This window comes from Ceratotherium simum, chromosome 12 (assembly GCF_057802395.1).
Source record: "Ceratotherium simum simum isolate JZ-2026a chromosome 12, ASM5780239v1, whole genome shotgun sequence".
Classification (NCBI taxonomy): Eukaryota; Metazoa; Chordata; class Mammalia; order Perissodactyla; family Rhinocerotidae; genus Ceratotherium; species Ceratotherium simum.
The window spans coordinates 71,109,039-71,126,346 of NC_141911.1; the positions used below are offsets into that span (position 1 = coordinate 71,109,039).

The 17,308-nt window shown below is 40.0% G+C and overlaps 1 long non-coding RNA gene across 1 annotated transcript in view; it reads left to right on the forward strand.

Moving 5' to 3' along the window:
- The first annotated feature begins 1,811 nt into the window (after window positions 1–1,811).
- Window positions 1,812–17,308, forward strand: part of LOC147915883 (uncharacterized) — a 76,319-nt gene continuing 60,822 nt past the window's right edge. The window contains exon 1 of the long non-coding RNA XR_015553755.1: window positions 1,812–1,932. This is a non-coding gene — a long non-coding RNA (uncharacterized LOC147915883). The remainder of the gene's footprint in view (window positions 1,933–17,308) is intronic.

The following is a 17,308-nucleotide window of genomic DNA, read 5'->3' on the forward strand; positions in this document are numbered from 1 at the left end:
TCTCTTTTCCCCTTAAATCAGTCCCTTTAACATTTCTTGTAGCACTGGTTTCTTGGTGACAAACTCCTTTAATTTTTGCTTATCTGGGAAAATTTTGATCTCTCCTTCCATTTTGAATGATAACCTTGCTGGGTAGAGTATTCTTGGCTGTAAGTTTTTTCCTTTTAGCACTTTAAATATATCGTGCCATTCTCTTCTAGCCTGTAAGGTTTCTGCTGAGAAGTCAGCTGATAGCCTTATGGGGTTTCCTTTGTATGTAACTTGACATTCTCTTGTGGCTTTTAGGATTCTCTCTTTATCTTTAATTCTGGACATTTTGATTATGATGTGTCTTGGTGTGGGCCTCTTTGGGTTTATCTTGTTTGGGGCTCTCTGTGCCTCCTGTACCTGGATGTCTGTTTCCTTCCTTAGGTTAGGGAAGTTTTCATCTATTATTTCTTGAAATAGATTTTCTGCCCCCTTGTCTCGCTCTTCTCCTTCTGGGACACCTATAACACGGATGTTAGTGCGCTTGATGTTGTCCCAGAGGTCCCTTAGACTGTCCTCACTCTTTTTAATTCTTTTCTCTTTTACCTGTTCACCTTGGGTAGTTTCTTCTAGTCTTTCTTCCAGCTCACAGATCCGTTCTTCTGTATCCTCTACTCTGCTTTTGACTCCCTCTAATTTATTTTTCATTTCCAGTATTGTATTCTTCATTTCTGATTGGTTCTTTTTTATATCTTCCATTTCTTTGTTGACATTCTCACTGAGTTCATCTATTCTTCTCCCCAGATCAGTGAGCATCCTTAACACTCTTAGTTTGAACTCTCTGTCGGGTAGGTTGCTCATTTCTGTTTCACTTAGTTCCTTTTCTGGGGTTTTGTCCTGTTCCCTTACTTGGAATGTATTCTTTTGCCTCCTCATTTTGCCTCTTCCCCTGTGCTTGTGTCTACGTATTAGGTAGGTCAGCTACATCTCCTGCTCTTGGATAGGTGACCTTATGTAAGTGATGCCTTAGGAGGCTTCCAGTGTGCTTCCCTCAGTTCTCAATGTTCCAGGGGTGGCCCCTATGTGGGCTACGTGTGTCCCTCTATTGTGGCCTGTTAGCTCTCCCTATAGGTGCCCAGGGAGGCTGAGTTATGCTCCTGGCCAGCTGTTGTAATGCTCAGCTGCTTGTAGTTGTTGTGGGCCCTTCAGTCTCTTTATCAGGTGTGGGGAGCCCCAGCACAGTTGGCTGTATGTTCTAATACCACATTTGTGTTGCAGTATTTCTTTTAACTGAGTAGGCCCCCAGCTTGGCAGGTTGTTAGGCTCAGGGCCTTACAATTGCTGTAAGCCTCTAGCCTATTAGGTCTCTTGTCAGCTCTCTGAGGATTGCAGCTGGGTGGGGCTGGCCTCAGGCACAGGAGCACCCAATTGTTTCAGGCTTTGGAAGGTGGGGCAAACCTCCTATGTGGGTCTTTGAGAAGCACAAGTCTTCTGCAGCTGACAAGCCCTGCCGCCCACAGGTCCACACACACAGTCAACACAGTCCTGCCCCGTGTGAGCGCCCCGACCTCCCCAAGCGGACCCAGTCTCTCCATGGCGGGAGCCCCACACACTCCGCCACCGCCCCACACTCTCCACCCGCTCCTTGTGCACACCCTGCCCGCTCAAGTCGGCTCAGTTGCCAGGCTGCAGAGAATCCAGTCACCAATCTATGCAGGCCCACACGTTGCCTGAGGGCTTGTTGTTGGGTGGGGCCAGTCTCTAGGGTGGGCTGCCTGCCCTGGCTGAGCTGGATTAAATGGTGCTCTAGCGGGTGGGGTAGACCCTGGGCTAGCAGGCCTCAGGGAGAACTCCAATGGCATCTGCGTCAGCTTGCTCACACCAGGCCACAACAATGGCTGCCGCCAATGTCCCAGTCCTTGGAGAGGTCTCACCCCTCACCGAGATGCACTCAGGGCCTATTAGGTGAGTCTCTTGTCACCAAAGCACTGTACACCGTTCTTTTTGGTGATTTTAGGATGCTTTCTGGAATGGGTGAGTTTGTGCGCAGGCCCTTTAAGAGCCAGTTTTAGTTTCTTTGTGAACCGGGTTTTCTGGGGGTGCTCCCCAATGTTTTAGTAGCAGGCACAGTCAGATATTATGCCGCTGGTCTCCATTGTGCTGGGTCCACAAAATGCCCACAGCGGGGGTGCTCCCCCTCAGGGCCCCGCGCCTCCAGGGAGGCTGCGTACCTGTGCGCTGCTCCCGGCGGCCGTGAAGCTGGCGGCTTGTGAAGGCGGCGTTTTTCCTCTCCAGAAGGGAGTTTCTGCCTCTTCCACCTCAGTTAAGATTGTCCGTTGTTGCAGGAGCTCCTCTTATCCAGTTTTCAGTTCTGTCTCAGGGGTAATTTTTCCATGAGTAGTTGTAAATTGGCTGTGTCCGCGGGAGGAGGTGAGTTCAGAGTCTGCCTCCGCCGCCATCTTGACTCCCTCCTCATTTTTGTTTTAAATTATTAACTACAACCTTCAGTATTTACTGTATAGTGGAGATATATTATTGACAGCGTGCATTTTAGACGGAGCAAAAATACTCATTGACTATATGGTTGTTAAAGAGAGTAAAAATGATGGTAAGAAACAATTCTTCAAGAAGCCCAAATAAATAAAAATGCCTAAACACCAAAAAAAACTTCCTCGTAAGAAATTCATTTCCTTATACATAATGAAACCCCATCAAGTTACTTTCATTGGGATTATGCTTTAATGACTTAACAGTATTAATTCCAGTAAGTCATTTCCAATATAGAAAGCATCACCAATATTTCTGTTCAGTATCTAGCTGAATTAGAGCCATGTACACGTGTTTTGCTGTATCCAAGAGAACGTAAAGAGTGGAAGGGGTCTGTGATTCCGTAGCAGAATTGAAAATACCAGGAATGAAGGGTCAGCTTTATTTCCTAGGAATAGTCAGCTGTGGAGAAAACTTTACTGCTCTACGATTCTAGGTGATTCTATTTTATTTTATTTTTTAAGGACAGTTTCTGGGAATTCCGACACAGTAAGGAAATTAGATGTTGATATGTGGAAAATCTCTTCAGATGCAAAATGGGGTGTGAGACGCTCTGTGATTAATCTGTGTGAAATTAACCCTTTGTTTCCTATATTTATCTTATTTTGGTCTGCAACTTTGTGGTACAGCTCCTGAAATGAAAATTGAAATTGTTTCACCTTCGTTTAGGGACCAAAGAAAAATCCTTTTTAGTTTTGACTTTTCAATATAGGAATGCATAAAAATGAAAGGTTGGTGGGATTAAATTTAACTCTAGGATAAGATAATCAATGTTTGGCACATAAATCCCAGAACATTAGGTCTCAAGTAGATTCAAACTTAGTTAATAGCAGATGTTCAAAGTAATGATAATAAGAACAAGGTAAGTCAAATTTTATTCTTTTCAAACAATAATTTTGTGCCAGAATTAACTGGAGCTCATCTGAGGCATTCCTCATATAAAGCTATAAGCTTGTTGATGTAGTAGGTTAGATACAGGGCATTATGCCTCCGATGTTCTGACATAATCACCATTATTAAAAAATAATGGCTCCTAAAGAATCACAATCCACCTCTGCCATTCTATCTTAAAAGCCTGGGGTAATTTTGGTTGAACCACAGTTGAAATCTATTCTTCTGCCTCACCCGCTCAAGTTCTGGTTGATGTTTTGAAAACTGATGAAGAAATGAGTGAATGAAACTGTGGCCCTAAAACAAAGGATCTGAGAGAACACAAGAACCTTCTCCTTGCTTCCAAAAATTATTAGAACTGCTTCTTTCTTAAGATAGACCACATGCATCACTATGAACATAATTCATATTTTCCATTCCAGTGGGTGCACTTGTCAACTTAACATTGAGTTAAAAGGTCTAAAACCCTGTTGTGCTCAAAATGGCTCTTCTAAGTATTTCCCTGACCAAATATAGCAAAAAAAGCTGCATCCCTTGGAATCTGCAACCCCAAATACCAACAAGAGTGAATGGCTATAATAATTTTGGTTGAGTTGTGCTGGTGCCTGGATTGAAAAATGACCCAGAGACCACAGAGGTATCATGTTTCTATTTTGGAGATCTCTTCTTCTTTCTTAACCTTTTCTATGTCAATATCTTTTCTTGAACTGGGTAATAAACAAATTTTGAAAAGTATAGGTCATGCCCCTAGGAGAGGTACTTTGCTCTCTTTTTTATTAATGTGGGCTTATTCCAACAAGGAGGCCCTGATTGCTTGCCAGCAGCAGGTTAAATTTGGTTTATCAAATAGTTTTAGCATGCTAAAAAGTTATATGAAATAAGAACCCAGAACTTCTTAAAAATGGCACCCAAATGAATTCTTTCAGAGAAAAACGTCAAAGGGTGAATTAGCAAAGTGAATTACGCCTTTTATTCCAATGTCTAGAGACACTATGATTCTGCTCTACCATCCAGGAAGGAGGAGCCCGTATCTCATTCAGGCACTCTTGGCTTGGCGGACCATAGGGAAGCTGGTTTTAGTCTAGGCTCAAAATCTGGATTTGGTACCAATTTAGGATATACTCAATCTCAGGCTTGGGCCGTCTAAGGCAAGACCTAACTTGACACTTCACCTCTTCCTTTTCAGATGTTCAGTACTAGAGCTGATTTCGATGTTGAATTGGTCTTTGGAGGTGAGAAAAGAGAAACATTTGTTTGTCTGGAAATTCTCTTGGTCATGGTCTCTGTATGGAGGAAGTGTGACTATTTGACATCAAGCTCAAGTCACATCAGCACTCTCTGGAGCACCAGCTGCAGGCTGACTGCTTTGTGGGTGTGATATTTGGACACGCCTCAGCTAACATCTGGGACATATTTTTATGCCCTCTTTTTGTTGCTGAAAAATGAGATATCAATAGGTTTCAGTGACCCAAGCACCAAAAGTTGAGGCGTAGTCAAGCTGACTAATGTTGAAATGTCACTTCGACAATCACAATGATGGTAACGATAACTAGTGGTATGTTTTATATTTTTAAAGTACTTCTTCTAAATAAACTCTGGTCCATCCAGACAGTGAAATATTATTCAGCACTAAAAAGAAATGGGCTATCAAGCCATGGAAAGACACGGAGGAACCTTAAATGCATATTGCCAAGTGAAATGCGCCAATCTGAAAAGGCTACATACTGTATGATTCCCACTATATGACACCCTGGAAAAGGCAAAACTATGGAGACAATAAAAGGATTAGAGGTTGCTGGGGTTAGGGAGGAGGAAGGGATGAACAGGTGGAGCACAGAGGATTTTTAGGGCAGTGAAACTATTCTAAGATATTACAATGGTGGATACATGTCAGTATGCATTTGTCAAAACCCACAGAATTTACAATACAAGAGTAACCCCTAATGTAAACTATGGACTTTTGGTGATAACGATGTGTCAATGTAGGTTCATTGATTATTACAAAGGTGCCGTTGTAGTGCAGGATGCCAATAGTGGTGGAGGCTGTGCTTGTGTAGGGACAGGGAATATAGGGGAACTCTGCACTTTCTGCTCAGTTTTGCTGTGAACCTAAAACTGCTCTAAAATATTAAGCTTACTAATTAAAAATAAGTATTTCCTCTATTAATCTTAGCAATACTTCTATGATACCCTTAAAGCATGTTATTTTTACTTTCAACAAATACTGATTGGATGCCTACTCATCATCTAGGTACTGGGATCCTGGTAGCAAACAGTTCTTGTGCCACGGAACTTGCACAGATCTGTTGATTTCACTACGATCCAGTTGGATTTAAAACTCAAGCCCAGTTCTTTTAACTCCATACCCACTAGTTTTCCTACCAGATTTCACAAGCTCCTTGTGACTGAGCCTCAGTGAGCAGAACAGAATATGAGGGATATGAGACAAGGTTAGAGCTAAGATTAGAGCAAAGCATTCCCAATTTAAAAGCATAGGAAAAAGGACATCAAAGTATGAGATCCTATAGCTGGACAAGGAGGAATCACTGTAAACTGTGGATACCTAAAAAATAGTGTTTTTAAATATTATATATTGAAAAGTGAAAAAATTCATGATGGTGCCTTAGAAACAGTCTTTTTGTAGATGAATTGCTTTCACAACTACAGAAAAAAGTGATTTTCGGAAGTATTTCTAGTATTTTCTTGGTAGATTTGACCAATATGTGGCTGTACAATGGATCTTTTTTCTTTTGAAAATAGGTCTTTTTTAATAGACTATCTGGAAGAAGTTTAAAAGGAATGTGTTGATGCTTAACTCTATTATAACAAACATTAGATGTGTTTAAAGTTCTTTTGTCAAAATCAGTCTAGATCTCACCAGGGTTATTTTCAAGTACAGAAATTCATTTCATCAACATCATTCTTTTATCATCAGGATCTGCCCCTGCATTGGCTGAATTAAATATTTTTCGAAACCACAATTTAATTATTTTTGAATCATCCATTAGAAAACCCCACCTTAAAATTGGAATTAAGTCCAGATTAATTATAATAAAAAGAACTCTTGGCATTTCTTTAGGGTTCCACCCTAGGGTTTTCCAGTTTTATCACATTATAAAATAAACTTAAAATTTCTGTGCTTATGATTAAGTGACACTGACTTCTGATGTTGGGTGGTGGAAAGACTGGGGGCTTTGGAGTCAGAGCTGCTGGATTTGAATCCTGACTCTGCACGGCCTTGAGCAAACAGCTTAGTTTCTCTGTAAATTCCATAATTTTTCTATAAAATTGGATTAGTAATAACTGCTCTCTCAGAGGATTATGTGAGCCCATCTACATAAGGCATTTATCAGGACACAGTTTCTTATTTATTACCACATAAAACCAAGCATAGAGTTGGTATTATTTGGGTTTCTGTTGACACTACAGAGATGTTTTTAGCTTTTTTAGGTTCTCATGGTATTTTTATCATCTCCTAATGCAGGACTTGCTTAGGGATCTCTGACTTCCTCAAAGGTCTCACAGAGCACTCCTGGATTCACAGACTCAGTCTCTGAACTTGTGGAATTTGCATTTCTGCCTCCTAGAGGTGAAGATTCTCTAGAAAGACTTAACCACCGAGGCAGAGGCAGGAGCGGGGAAAGAGTTCAGGAGGGTTAAATGGCAGCCTCTTACCAGATTACTTTTCCTCTCTCTCCTGATGTTAGTCATTATTGCTCCATGTTTTTATTTTCATTCCAAGTCTTACTTATTGCCCATGGCTTGCAGTTCAATAGCAGAACAATTAGTGTTAGGTTTATGGTTAATTGTTGTTCCTTTGCATAATCCTGCCCTTCCAGCCTCTTGCCAGAGGTGCTTATGATTTCACTACAATAACAGACATTTGGTTACTTCACAGAAGTCTTAGGCAGTTCTCTGGTGTTTTCCTCCTTGTTTCTACTCTCAGCTTCCCCTCTCTGTAATATGCCACACGGCCCTCATGATTCACAGCCTTCAGTCAGGTATCTCTTTGACAGGGTTTGCAGCTAACCATCCTACTTTCTCATATTAACCAGACTGTACCATGGACATATTTCAAATGTTTAGCAGATTTTTTCCAGGCAATGGTTTCCTTCTTGGTGAGGCTTAGTCAAGGCATTCGCTCATGCATTCTTGTCTCTGGTAATAAACAGGAGGGAACATTCTAAAAATTGAGCTCAGGTTCTTACTGGAAGTGTGAACTACAACATTAGCAGAGGACCAAAAAATTAAAAAAAAAATCAATAGGCATTAGTTTTTAGAATTAATATTCATATTCTCTCCAGATTGAAGCAAAAATTAAGTTTTAGAAATTAAAAATAACTATAGGAAAGTACAACAAAAAAAGTATAATGTAATAATAATTCATTTTCCCACCAGCAAGGATAAACCACCATTGACATTTTGCTGCATTTGCTTCCCATTTTCATTATTTTCTGTTTTAAGGAAAGATCACTCTACATTTTTAGAAAATTGAATAGGATAAAGATGTGGTGAATATATACAATGGAATACTACTCAGCCATAAAAAAGATGAAGTCTTGCATTTGTGACATCATGGATGGACCTTGAGGGTGTTATGCTAAGCAAAATAAGTTAGAGGGAGAAAGCCAAACACTGTATGGTTTCACTCATAGTGGAAGATAAAAAACGACAACAACAAACAAACACACAGATACAGAGAACAGATGGGTGGTTACCAGAGGGGATGGAGGGTGGGGAGAGGGTAAAAGGGCACATGTGTGTGGTGACAGATGGCAACTAGACTTTTGGTGGTGTACACAATGTTGTCTATACAGAAGTTGAAATATAGTGGTGTATATCTGAAATTTATATAATATTACAAACCAATGTTACCTCCATTAAAAAATAAATTAGAAAAATTGAAATGTGCCCATTCCATAACTCCAGATAATACAGAAAAAGTAAAATTAAAAAGATTGAAAAAAATTCAATCACTCCCACCACCCAGAAACAAACATTAACATTTAGTAATCATCATTATGGATATCTTTTTATTTACATAAATATAGAGAAGAAAGATAGAGAGAGAAATACTTTGATAAAAATGAGATCATGTTATTTGATACTATGTCTGATAAAAATTTATGTATAATTTGAATTGAATTAAACATAAGAAGATCAAACCGAATTGAAATATAAAAGAATCATAAAACTTCATATATATGGCTATATATACAATACATTTATACATATATGTATATACATAGATAGATATCACAAAAGATATTTTTCCTAAAACGTCCTGTTAAGGTAAAGAAAACAGATAATGGAAGAATTTGCAGAAGTTGGAGACACTGTGCTTTTACATTTTTTGAACTACTTGGTTAAATTTTAGCGATCGACTCCCCACAGTAAAAGAGCTGGGTGTTAACTGATCTCACAGTCAGTTTCCCTAGTGTTTCTTCATTGTCCCAGCACTTAATCCCCATTTGTTTCAGTAACCATACTTCTCATAGTATTTTAAAAATTAATTCTATTATTTTAAACTACTACCGTGACTTCGTTATTCCTGAGTTCTTTGAGTTTTCTTTTGAGTAGACATATTTTTCAATTAGTTTTTGAAAGGTTCATGGATTGTCTATTCCTCAAATTTTTTCATATTTGAGAATGATTGCTTATTTATTGCCTTTATACATGAATGCCATTTGGATTAAGCACAATATTCTTGGATTACACTTTCTTTCCCTCTGAATTTTGTAGATATTGCTCTATTATCTCCTGGCATAGAATATGGCTATGGAAAAGGTTGTTTTTTTCCCCTTGTAAATGACTTGCTTTTAATCCTGGATGCTTGAAGAATTCTTTCCTTATTCCTTCTGAAAGTATAAAACCTTAGCTAGTATATATAGCAGCATTGTAATTTCTGAAACATATTGCTTTTATTTTTCCAATGGCAAATTCAATTTTTTTTCATTCCAGAAAAATTTTCTTTTATTACATCACTGAATTAAAATTTAATTCCATTTATTGGACTTTTTACATAGCGGATAACAAATATCCTTAATTGGATTATCTTTGCTTTTCTCATTCAATAATTTTTCTCTAAATGCTGTTATCTCTTTTTTCATGTGCATCCTCTGTTCTTGAGTTCTTTTCTTCTAGTCCACATCCTAGGTCTTTTTATATGATCTTTCTTTTCTCTTTCTCCCTCTTTCTTTCTCCTTCCCTCCTTCCCTCCCTCCCTCTCTCCCTTCTTCCCTCCTTCCTTCCTTCCTTTCTTTCTTTCCTTCCTGTCTCTTTTTCTTTCCTTTCTCTCTTTCTCCTAGTTTCTTTGCTGTTTCTTAGGATTTTGTTTATGCTTGAGGGGCTTTGTCTAGATATTCCATTTGGGGTTGTATAGAGATGGGTGACTTCTTTACTCTCTTCCAACATTATTTGTGTTCTCCAAACTCCATGCTACTCGGGGAAGAGAGGGAAAGCAGAGACAGAGGAGGAGAGGAGAGGGAGCATCGAGTCTTTGTTAGAACACCTGGGCTGTGTTCTCTCTGCTAAAATAGTCTGAACTTTCAGATTATTCCTCACCTGGGAGGAGTAGTAGAACTCTTACTTCCAGGGGAGAAAGTCAAAACCATTTTTTAACCTTTTGTACATTCTACTACGTCTCAGGAAAAGGAACAAGAGCAGGATATACATTTAATGTCCTTCTGTCTCGATTTGGGGCATTAATAAAGATTCTCCTGACTTTATCTTTCAGCAGTGTGAACTGCGGTGGGTGTGGTTGGGTTCAGTTGCTGAGTGCTGCTGCAGCATTTTTCTGTTCCTTTTCTTGGCAGCTGGGTTTTGAGGATGCTGTATCAGGCTTTTCCATTGTGGTAGACCGCCATGGATTCTTTTCATCTCTGTAGGCGCACCTCTAGCAAATGTGGCTTTGCAGCTCTTCCTGTCAAGAAGGTGGCGTTTACTTGCCTACCTCTTGAATCCGGGCTTTGCCATACGCTTGCTTTGGTTAACAGGATGTTAGCAAATAAGGTGCAAGCAGAGGCGCAGAAAGCACTTGAGCAGTGAGGTCTGTTCTTTCTTGCTGTTCTTGGAACTCTGTGGACAAGACACTCTATGTGGAAATCTAGGACAGCCCGCCAGAGGACGAGCAACGTGTGGCCCAGTTGCCCTGATACCCTGGATGGTGGCCTGCCAATTGCCAGACATGTGAGTGAAAGATCCTTGATCACACAGCCATCAGTAGACCAACCAGCTAAACACAAACTCATGAGAAAACCCAAGAGAGATCAGCCAAACTGTCCCAGATCCGAATGACAGAGATGACCCACAGAATCCTGAGCTAACTAAACGGTTGTTCTTTTAAGACACTAATTTTGGAGGGTGATTTGTTATGTAGCAAAAGTGAACTGATGCAGCATCGCTTTGTGGTTGTTGTTAGGTACAGGGAGAGGGAAATTCTGAAATGGAGATAAGTTGCTCAGCCAAGTTTGCAACACTTAGTTTTTAAGGTCGTTAATTAGCACACTTCTGGATATTAATTACAATATAAACTCAGCCAAAATTACTTGTTAGTTATCTAATACTTTGTAACCCACCTTCCCATGAGATAAATTCAGGGACCTCATACATTTAAAACGTTGTACTACCCACATCTGTGTTCTTTTGAATAAAAATCCAGGCAATCAAAAAGGATACTTCTGCCTTTTGTTTTCTAACTGGGATAGCTCTGCTTTAGTAATATGGTGCTTCCAATTTCACATGGACCAAAAAAATATGACTAATTCAATGCAACTTCTCTATTTTTTTCTATGCTTATCTTTACCCTTCTCCTATTTTCAGTTTTATTCGGAAGGGTATTAATCAAGCACTGAAGGAATTTACAATGAATTCATTTTGGTCTGTCAATATGGGAAATCTCAACAACTCCTACAAAGGGGCCACGGAAAATAATGGCAAACAAATGCTCAGAAGCAAGCAATTATTGAACGCAGCAGAATGTCATGTTTGTTTTCAGCCTCAAGGGTTCAAGATCTTTTTAATGGGCTTTATTGGAAAAGGTTTGAAGGCTTTCAAGTCACAAAGTCTGGAAGGTTGATAATTTTGGCTTTTTCCCAGGCTGGCCTATTCATTTGAAAGACAGCCTGACTACAGATACACTTTTAGTTTTTGGTGCTGGTGGAAGAGGTAAAAAGCCTCGGCAGGTGTCTCCAACACTGATCTAGATGGCTCCAAACCCTGAAATTTTGCTGGATGTGTAAAATTTGTATATTTCAGCCCCTCTGACTCAAGTCAAAATTCACACTCTCCCTGACTTGGAATTTGCACCGAATATTAACAATGGCAATTTGGTTTAGTGAAAACAGACTCCAATTTAGAGTCTGAAAATTATGATTTGGACTTAGCTCCACAACTCATTAGATGGGTGCCCTTTGACAAATCTCTTAACTAAATTGAACCTCAGTTTTCCAATCTGTAATATGAGGACGATAGCACACTATTTCCCTCAAGGAACTGTCATGAATCAAATGAATCAGTATTTATGTAAGTACTTTGTAAATTATAGTGCAGCATGTAATAAAACCGTTACTGTGCATCCAGACTCTCTGGAGAAAGAATCCTTTGGTTTACAAGATGTCCCTCCCTCTTAATTTTCCTCTTTGGATAATCCTTAGGCATTTTTTCCTTTTGTGATAGCTCCAAATCTATGTATCTCTAGCCAGGACCTATTTTCTGTATTCCAGAACTATTTCTCTAACTGATCACAGGTCATCTTTTCTTGAGTAAAACTGAGGCACCTAAACTCAGCAAGTCAAAAATGGAGCCCATCACTCTCCCTCTGAGACTGTTCCTCCTGTGTTCTTTATATTGGTCAAGGACATCGCCATATACCCAACGGCCCAGAACAGAAATCTTAGCATCATCCATGACACCTTTTTCTCCCTCATCACCTGTATCCAAATAAGCACTAAGCCTTGAATTCCACCTCCTTGGTAGCATCCAGATCCATCCATATCTCTCCATCCTTCTTGCCGCAGTCCTGGTTTAGTTCTTCAATTTCTTACCTGGGTTACCACCACAGCTTCTTTTGTCATCTCTTTGCCTCTTCTCTTCCTTTCCTTCTCTTATTTCTCACACTGTAGCCAGTGATGTTTTAAAAATGTAATCTAATCATGTAACTTTCTTTAAATGCTTCTGTGACTCTATTCTATTACATATAGTTTAGTATATGAGGGCCACCACGACTTGACCTTGGCTATCTCTCCAGCCTTTTCTCTCACTTTCTCTCTCCTTGTACTTTTCTACTCATTTGTAGTTCTTGAACATGCCATGAACTTTTTTTGTGTGTTTTTGTTCTGCCTGGAATAACAATCTCCTATCCGTCTTACCTGAATAATTTGTCTCTCAAGTCTCCGATCTAGGGCCACTTTCCCTAAGAAGCCACTCCTGACCCTCCTCCATCCCCAAGTTTAGTTGGATTGGCTGCTTCATGAGTTCACTTTGTACTTTATGTCTCTATCATGGCAATAAATCACAACGAATTGCAATTACTAGTTGACTTGACTGGACTTAAAGGCAGAGGCCATGCATTATTCACCAGGTCGTTATCTACTGCTGGTGTGTCCAGTGGTTCTGCTAATCTGCTACGGAAGTAGCACGGTATCACAGCTAATATTGCTGGATTTGAAGTCAGACACATATGAATTTGAGTCTAATCTTTTCAATTGTTTACTCATTTGTATAACACGAACAAAACAATACCTCTTTCACAGAATAAAGCACTATGTCCGGTAAGTGCTCAAAAACTATTATTTCCCATTTTAATTTATTTTTCTTTTCTTTTTGTGAGGAAGATCAGCCTTGAGCTAACATCCATGCCAATCCTCCTCTTTTTGCTTAGGAAGACTGACCCTGAGCTAACGTCCCTGCTGAGCTTCCTCCACGTTATGTGGGACGCTGCCACAGCATGGCCTGACAAGCGGTGCATCCGTGCGCGCCTGGGATCCGAGCCTGGGTGGCCAGCAGCGGAGCACGCACACTTAACCGCTATGCCACGGGCCGGCCCCTCCAATTTTAATTTTTATCAGCACATAAACCTGAATATCAAACTTACTTCTACGGGTTAAGTGCATGGTCTCTATGGCATGGGTTTTGAGACATCCATGTTGATGCTTCAACATACTAATTGATTACTTCCTGGTTCTTGGATATTTGCGATTGCCCAATAAATTTTACTGTGGACAGGTCAGGTTTTATTAGATTAAAGAATTCCTATTCAGATCCCATGACTATTAAACATCTTATTTCAGGTTTTGGATCCCAAAGCAAAGCAAAACAAAACAATAACAGAACCCAAACTTAACTTAAAACAATAAAACAGGAGTTTAGAGAATGAATTAGAGATCTGAAAACCTGGATCCCATTTTCCTAAGTAAACCCAGTCTCAGGATATGCTTTTCTACCTGGACTCATAACACAGCAGCCCCTAAGAACCAGAAATAAAGGAATCAGAAGGCTGAACTTATTTCAGATTTAGCCCTTGCTAGTTCATCATGAAACCCAATTGCTCTTCTGGCTCCTTGCTGACCTGCTTTGGTGCTGATTCATTCATTTGTTCACCCCACAATTATTAGCTGAGTACGTACTGTGTGCCAGGCTCTGCGGTAGGCACAGGCTCGTGACTGTGTGAGTGTTGGGTTTCTTCTTTTTTTTTTAAAGATTTTATTTTTATTCATTTTTTTCCCCCCAAAGCCCCAGTAGATAGTTGCATGTCATAGGTTCACATCCTTCTAGTTGCTGTACGTGGGACTCGGCCTCGCGTTGGACGGAGAAGTGGTGCCTCGGGGCGCGCCCGGGATCCGAACCCGGGCCGCTAGCATCAGAGCGCGCGCACTTAACCGCTAAGCCACGGAGCCGGCCCGGGTTTCTTCTGACTTACACTTCTCTGTGACGAGGCCCCTCTTGCTCCCGGGCCTCCACTAGAGTTCAAGTTCCCACTGGTATAATTCATGGAATGAGGAACACCTAGGCATAGGGTGCCTGCTTTGCTTTTGTTCATGAATTCTTACAGAGTCTCAATCCACAGTCAACTTAGCTGTATCTTCCCCTACCTTCTAAATGAGTAGTTTTCCCATCAAATGCCAACTTTCAGTAATGTAACAATCTAGAGGCCTTGACTAGATTATTGCCTTGGGCATGGCTCTCTACTGTCTTCTTATTTTTTATTTTTTTTTTTTTAATTTTTTATTTATTTTATTTTTTGCCCCCAAAGCCCCAGTAGATAGTTGTATGTCATAGCTGCACACCCTTCTAGTTGCTGTATGTGGGACTCGGCCCCAGGATGGACGGAGAAGTGGTGCCTCAATGCGCACCCGGGATCCGAACCCGGGCTGCCAGCATCGCAGCGCGCGCACTTAACCACCAAGCCACAGGGCCGGCCCTGTCTTCTTATCTTTGAATTCTCTTTCCAGCTGCACCTCATGCCAAGCAATCGATGTTGCCCCAAAGTCACCATCTTGTGGACTAAACCAGTATTGCTAACCAGCATTGGCTAAACTTTTAAATCCATTTCTCTAAGGCAGTATTTTAAAATAGAAACCTAATGCAAGCCACATACGTAATTTTAAATCTTCTTGTAGCACATTAAAAAAGTAAAAATAATAAATAGGTAAAACTAATGTCAATAATAGATTTTATTTAACCAAATATATAAACTATTATCACTTCAACATAGTCAATATAAAACCTATTCATAAAGCCTTTTATATATATTTTTTTGTCATACGTAGTTTTAAAAATCTAGTGTGTATTTTACACTCATGGAACATCTAGATTTGGATTAATCACATTTTAAGTGCCCAACCGTCCCATGTGGCTAATGGCCACCGTATTGAACAGTGCATCCCTAAGGGAGATCTATCCATCCGCCCATTTATCAGAACATTTCTTCAACACGTTTGTGTCCAGAACTCTTGTAAATTCTTACACAAATAAAGTATAAGAGAGCAAGTAAGTTCTCAAGTAGCTCCATAGTACCTGAGAAAACTGACAATCACTTCAGCTGTTTCAGAAACATGGCACTTACGATGACAGTGATGTGGTACGCGCAAGGCACAAAGGGCACACGGAGGAGAAGCACCCACGACAGGAAGAGTTGCAGGGGGGGTGATATCTGAAGAAATGAGCAGGAGAAAAAGAAAAGAAAAATACTCTAAGGGGAGGGAACAGTGTAAACAAAGGCACGGGGCATTTGAGGGCTTGACAGAGCATGATGCATACAGCAGGTGTAAATGTTTGCACAGGACTGGGGCCAACAGAGTGGACGGATGAGGTGGGAGAGATGGATAAGAGACATATCACAAAGGGCCTTGTTTGCCTTTGCAGTTTATCCTGAAGCCAAAGAGGAGGCATTGTCTCTGTGTAGTGAGTAAATATAAATAGAAAAATAAAATATAGTGTGGTGGTTAAGAAGACAGACTCTGGAGGCACACTGCCTGGCTTCACACTGGTTCTGTGACCTTGGACAAATCACTTGGCCTCTCTGTACATAAAGTTCCTCACATCAAATTATAGATAATGTTAGTATCTCCATTACAGGGTTGTAGTGAGAATGTAAGGAGTTGTTACATGACAAATTCTTGGAATGATTCCCACAGTAGGCTTGATAGATGGTAGATATTACAATTAAAGAATTCTAAGCAGTAAAGTAACACGATGAGATTTGTGTTTCATAAAGATCACAATGTCAGCTGGGGGTGATGAGAGAGTCCAGTAAGGAGATTACTCAAAGGTTTCGGGAAGATACGAGGAAGGTCTAAACCAGGGCACAGAGAGTGGAAATGACAAACGTTGACAGCTTTGAAGAGTGTATAGGAGGTGAGAGGATCTTGATGACTGAGTTGATGAGGGAGGTGGGAAACAAGAGTCTGTGATGACTCCTGAGTTTCTTTCGGGCACCTGGGTGAGTGAGGCACATTTAACAACCTGGGAAATACAGAAAGAGTGGGTTAGTGGTGGGCATAGGGGTGGGGGTAAAGGGCAGACAGGAGGAAATGGATTGAAAATGACTGATATAATTAGATATGTTGAGTTTGAGGTGATTAAGGGACATTCCAGTGAATGTTTAACAGGAGATAGGTATATGGTTCTAACGCTTGGGGTAAATATCTAGGTGCTGACTTCTCATTTTCCAAGGAAATGTTTAAGAATCTAGCTGGTGGTGATAATGTTGTAAATTTTGAGAACATAGTGGATACCCTTTCAGAATAATCAGTTAAGTTCTTTCTTGACCTGAGAGATAACAAATTTATATATAATTTAAAACAGTTTTATATGTACACCATAAGCAAATCAGATCATTATAAACTATTTTCAAATGATTATACAGATCCACACAAAGCCACAACCAATTTTAAAATTAATTTTTAAAACAACAGAAGTTTCGGTAATACAAAATAAATTTATTCTATTTTACATAAAGATAAAAAGCATAGGTTGTAATCTAGTAACTTCTCACATATAGTAATGATCGTAGTATGTGCAGGTGCAAGAAATTAGAAGTGAAAGTTATGACCAAGAGGTATTTTCTTCTTGGTTAATTTTTTCTGTAACTAGAATACATTTTTATTATAAAGTAGAGATCCCTTATCCCTCCTTCAAGCTATCCGTTGTTAAGTATGGAATGTGCTTTTTATTTTTTTAGATTCAGACTCTAGTCATTCAGTAAATTCAGGAAATATCTATGTAAACTAATGCCAGAGACGTGGATCCCTGGACACCGGGGCTCTGTTAGAGCCATTTATAGGGGAAAATCCCCAGACCTAAGTGAAGGGGTTCTTTTAGCAGATGTGCACCTGGCAAGCACTAAGACAGGGAAGAAGAGAAAAGTAGTACATTGCGACAAAGGACAGATGCGGGCTGAGTT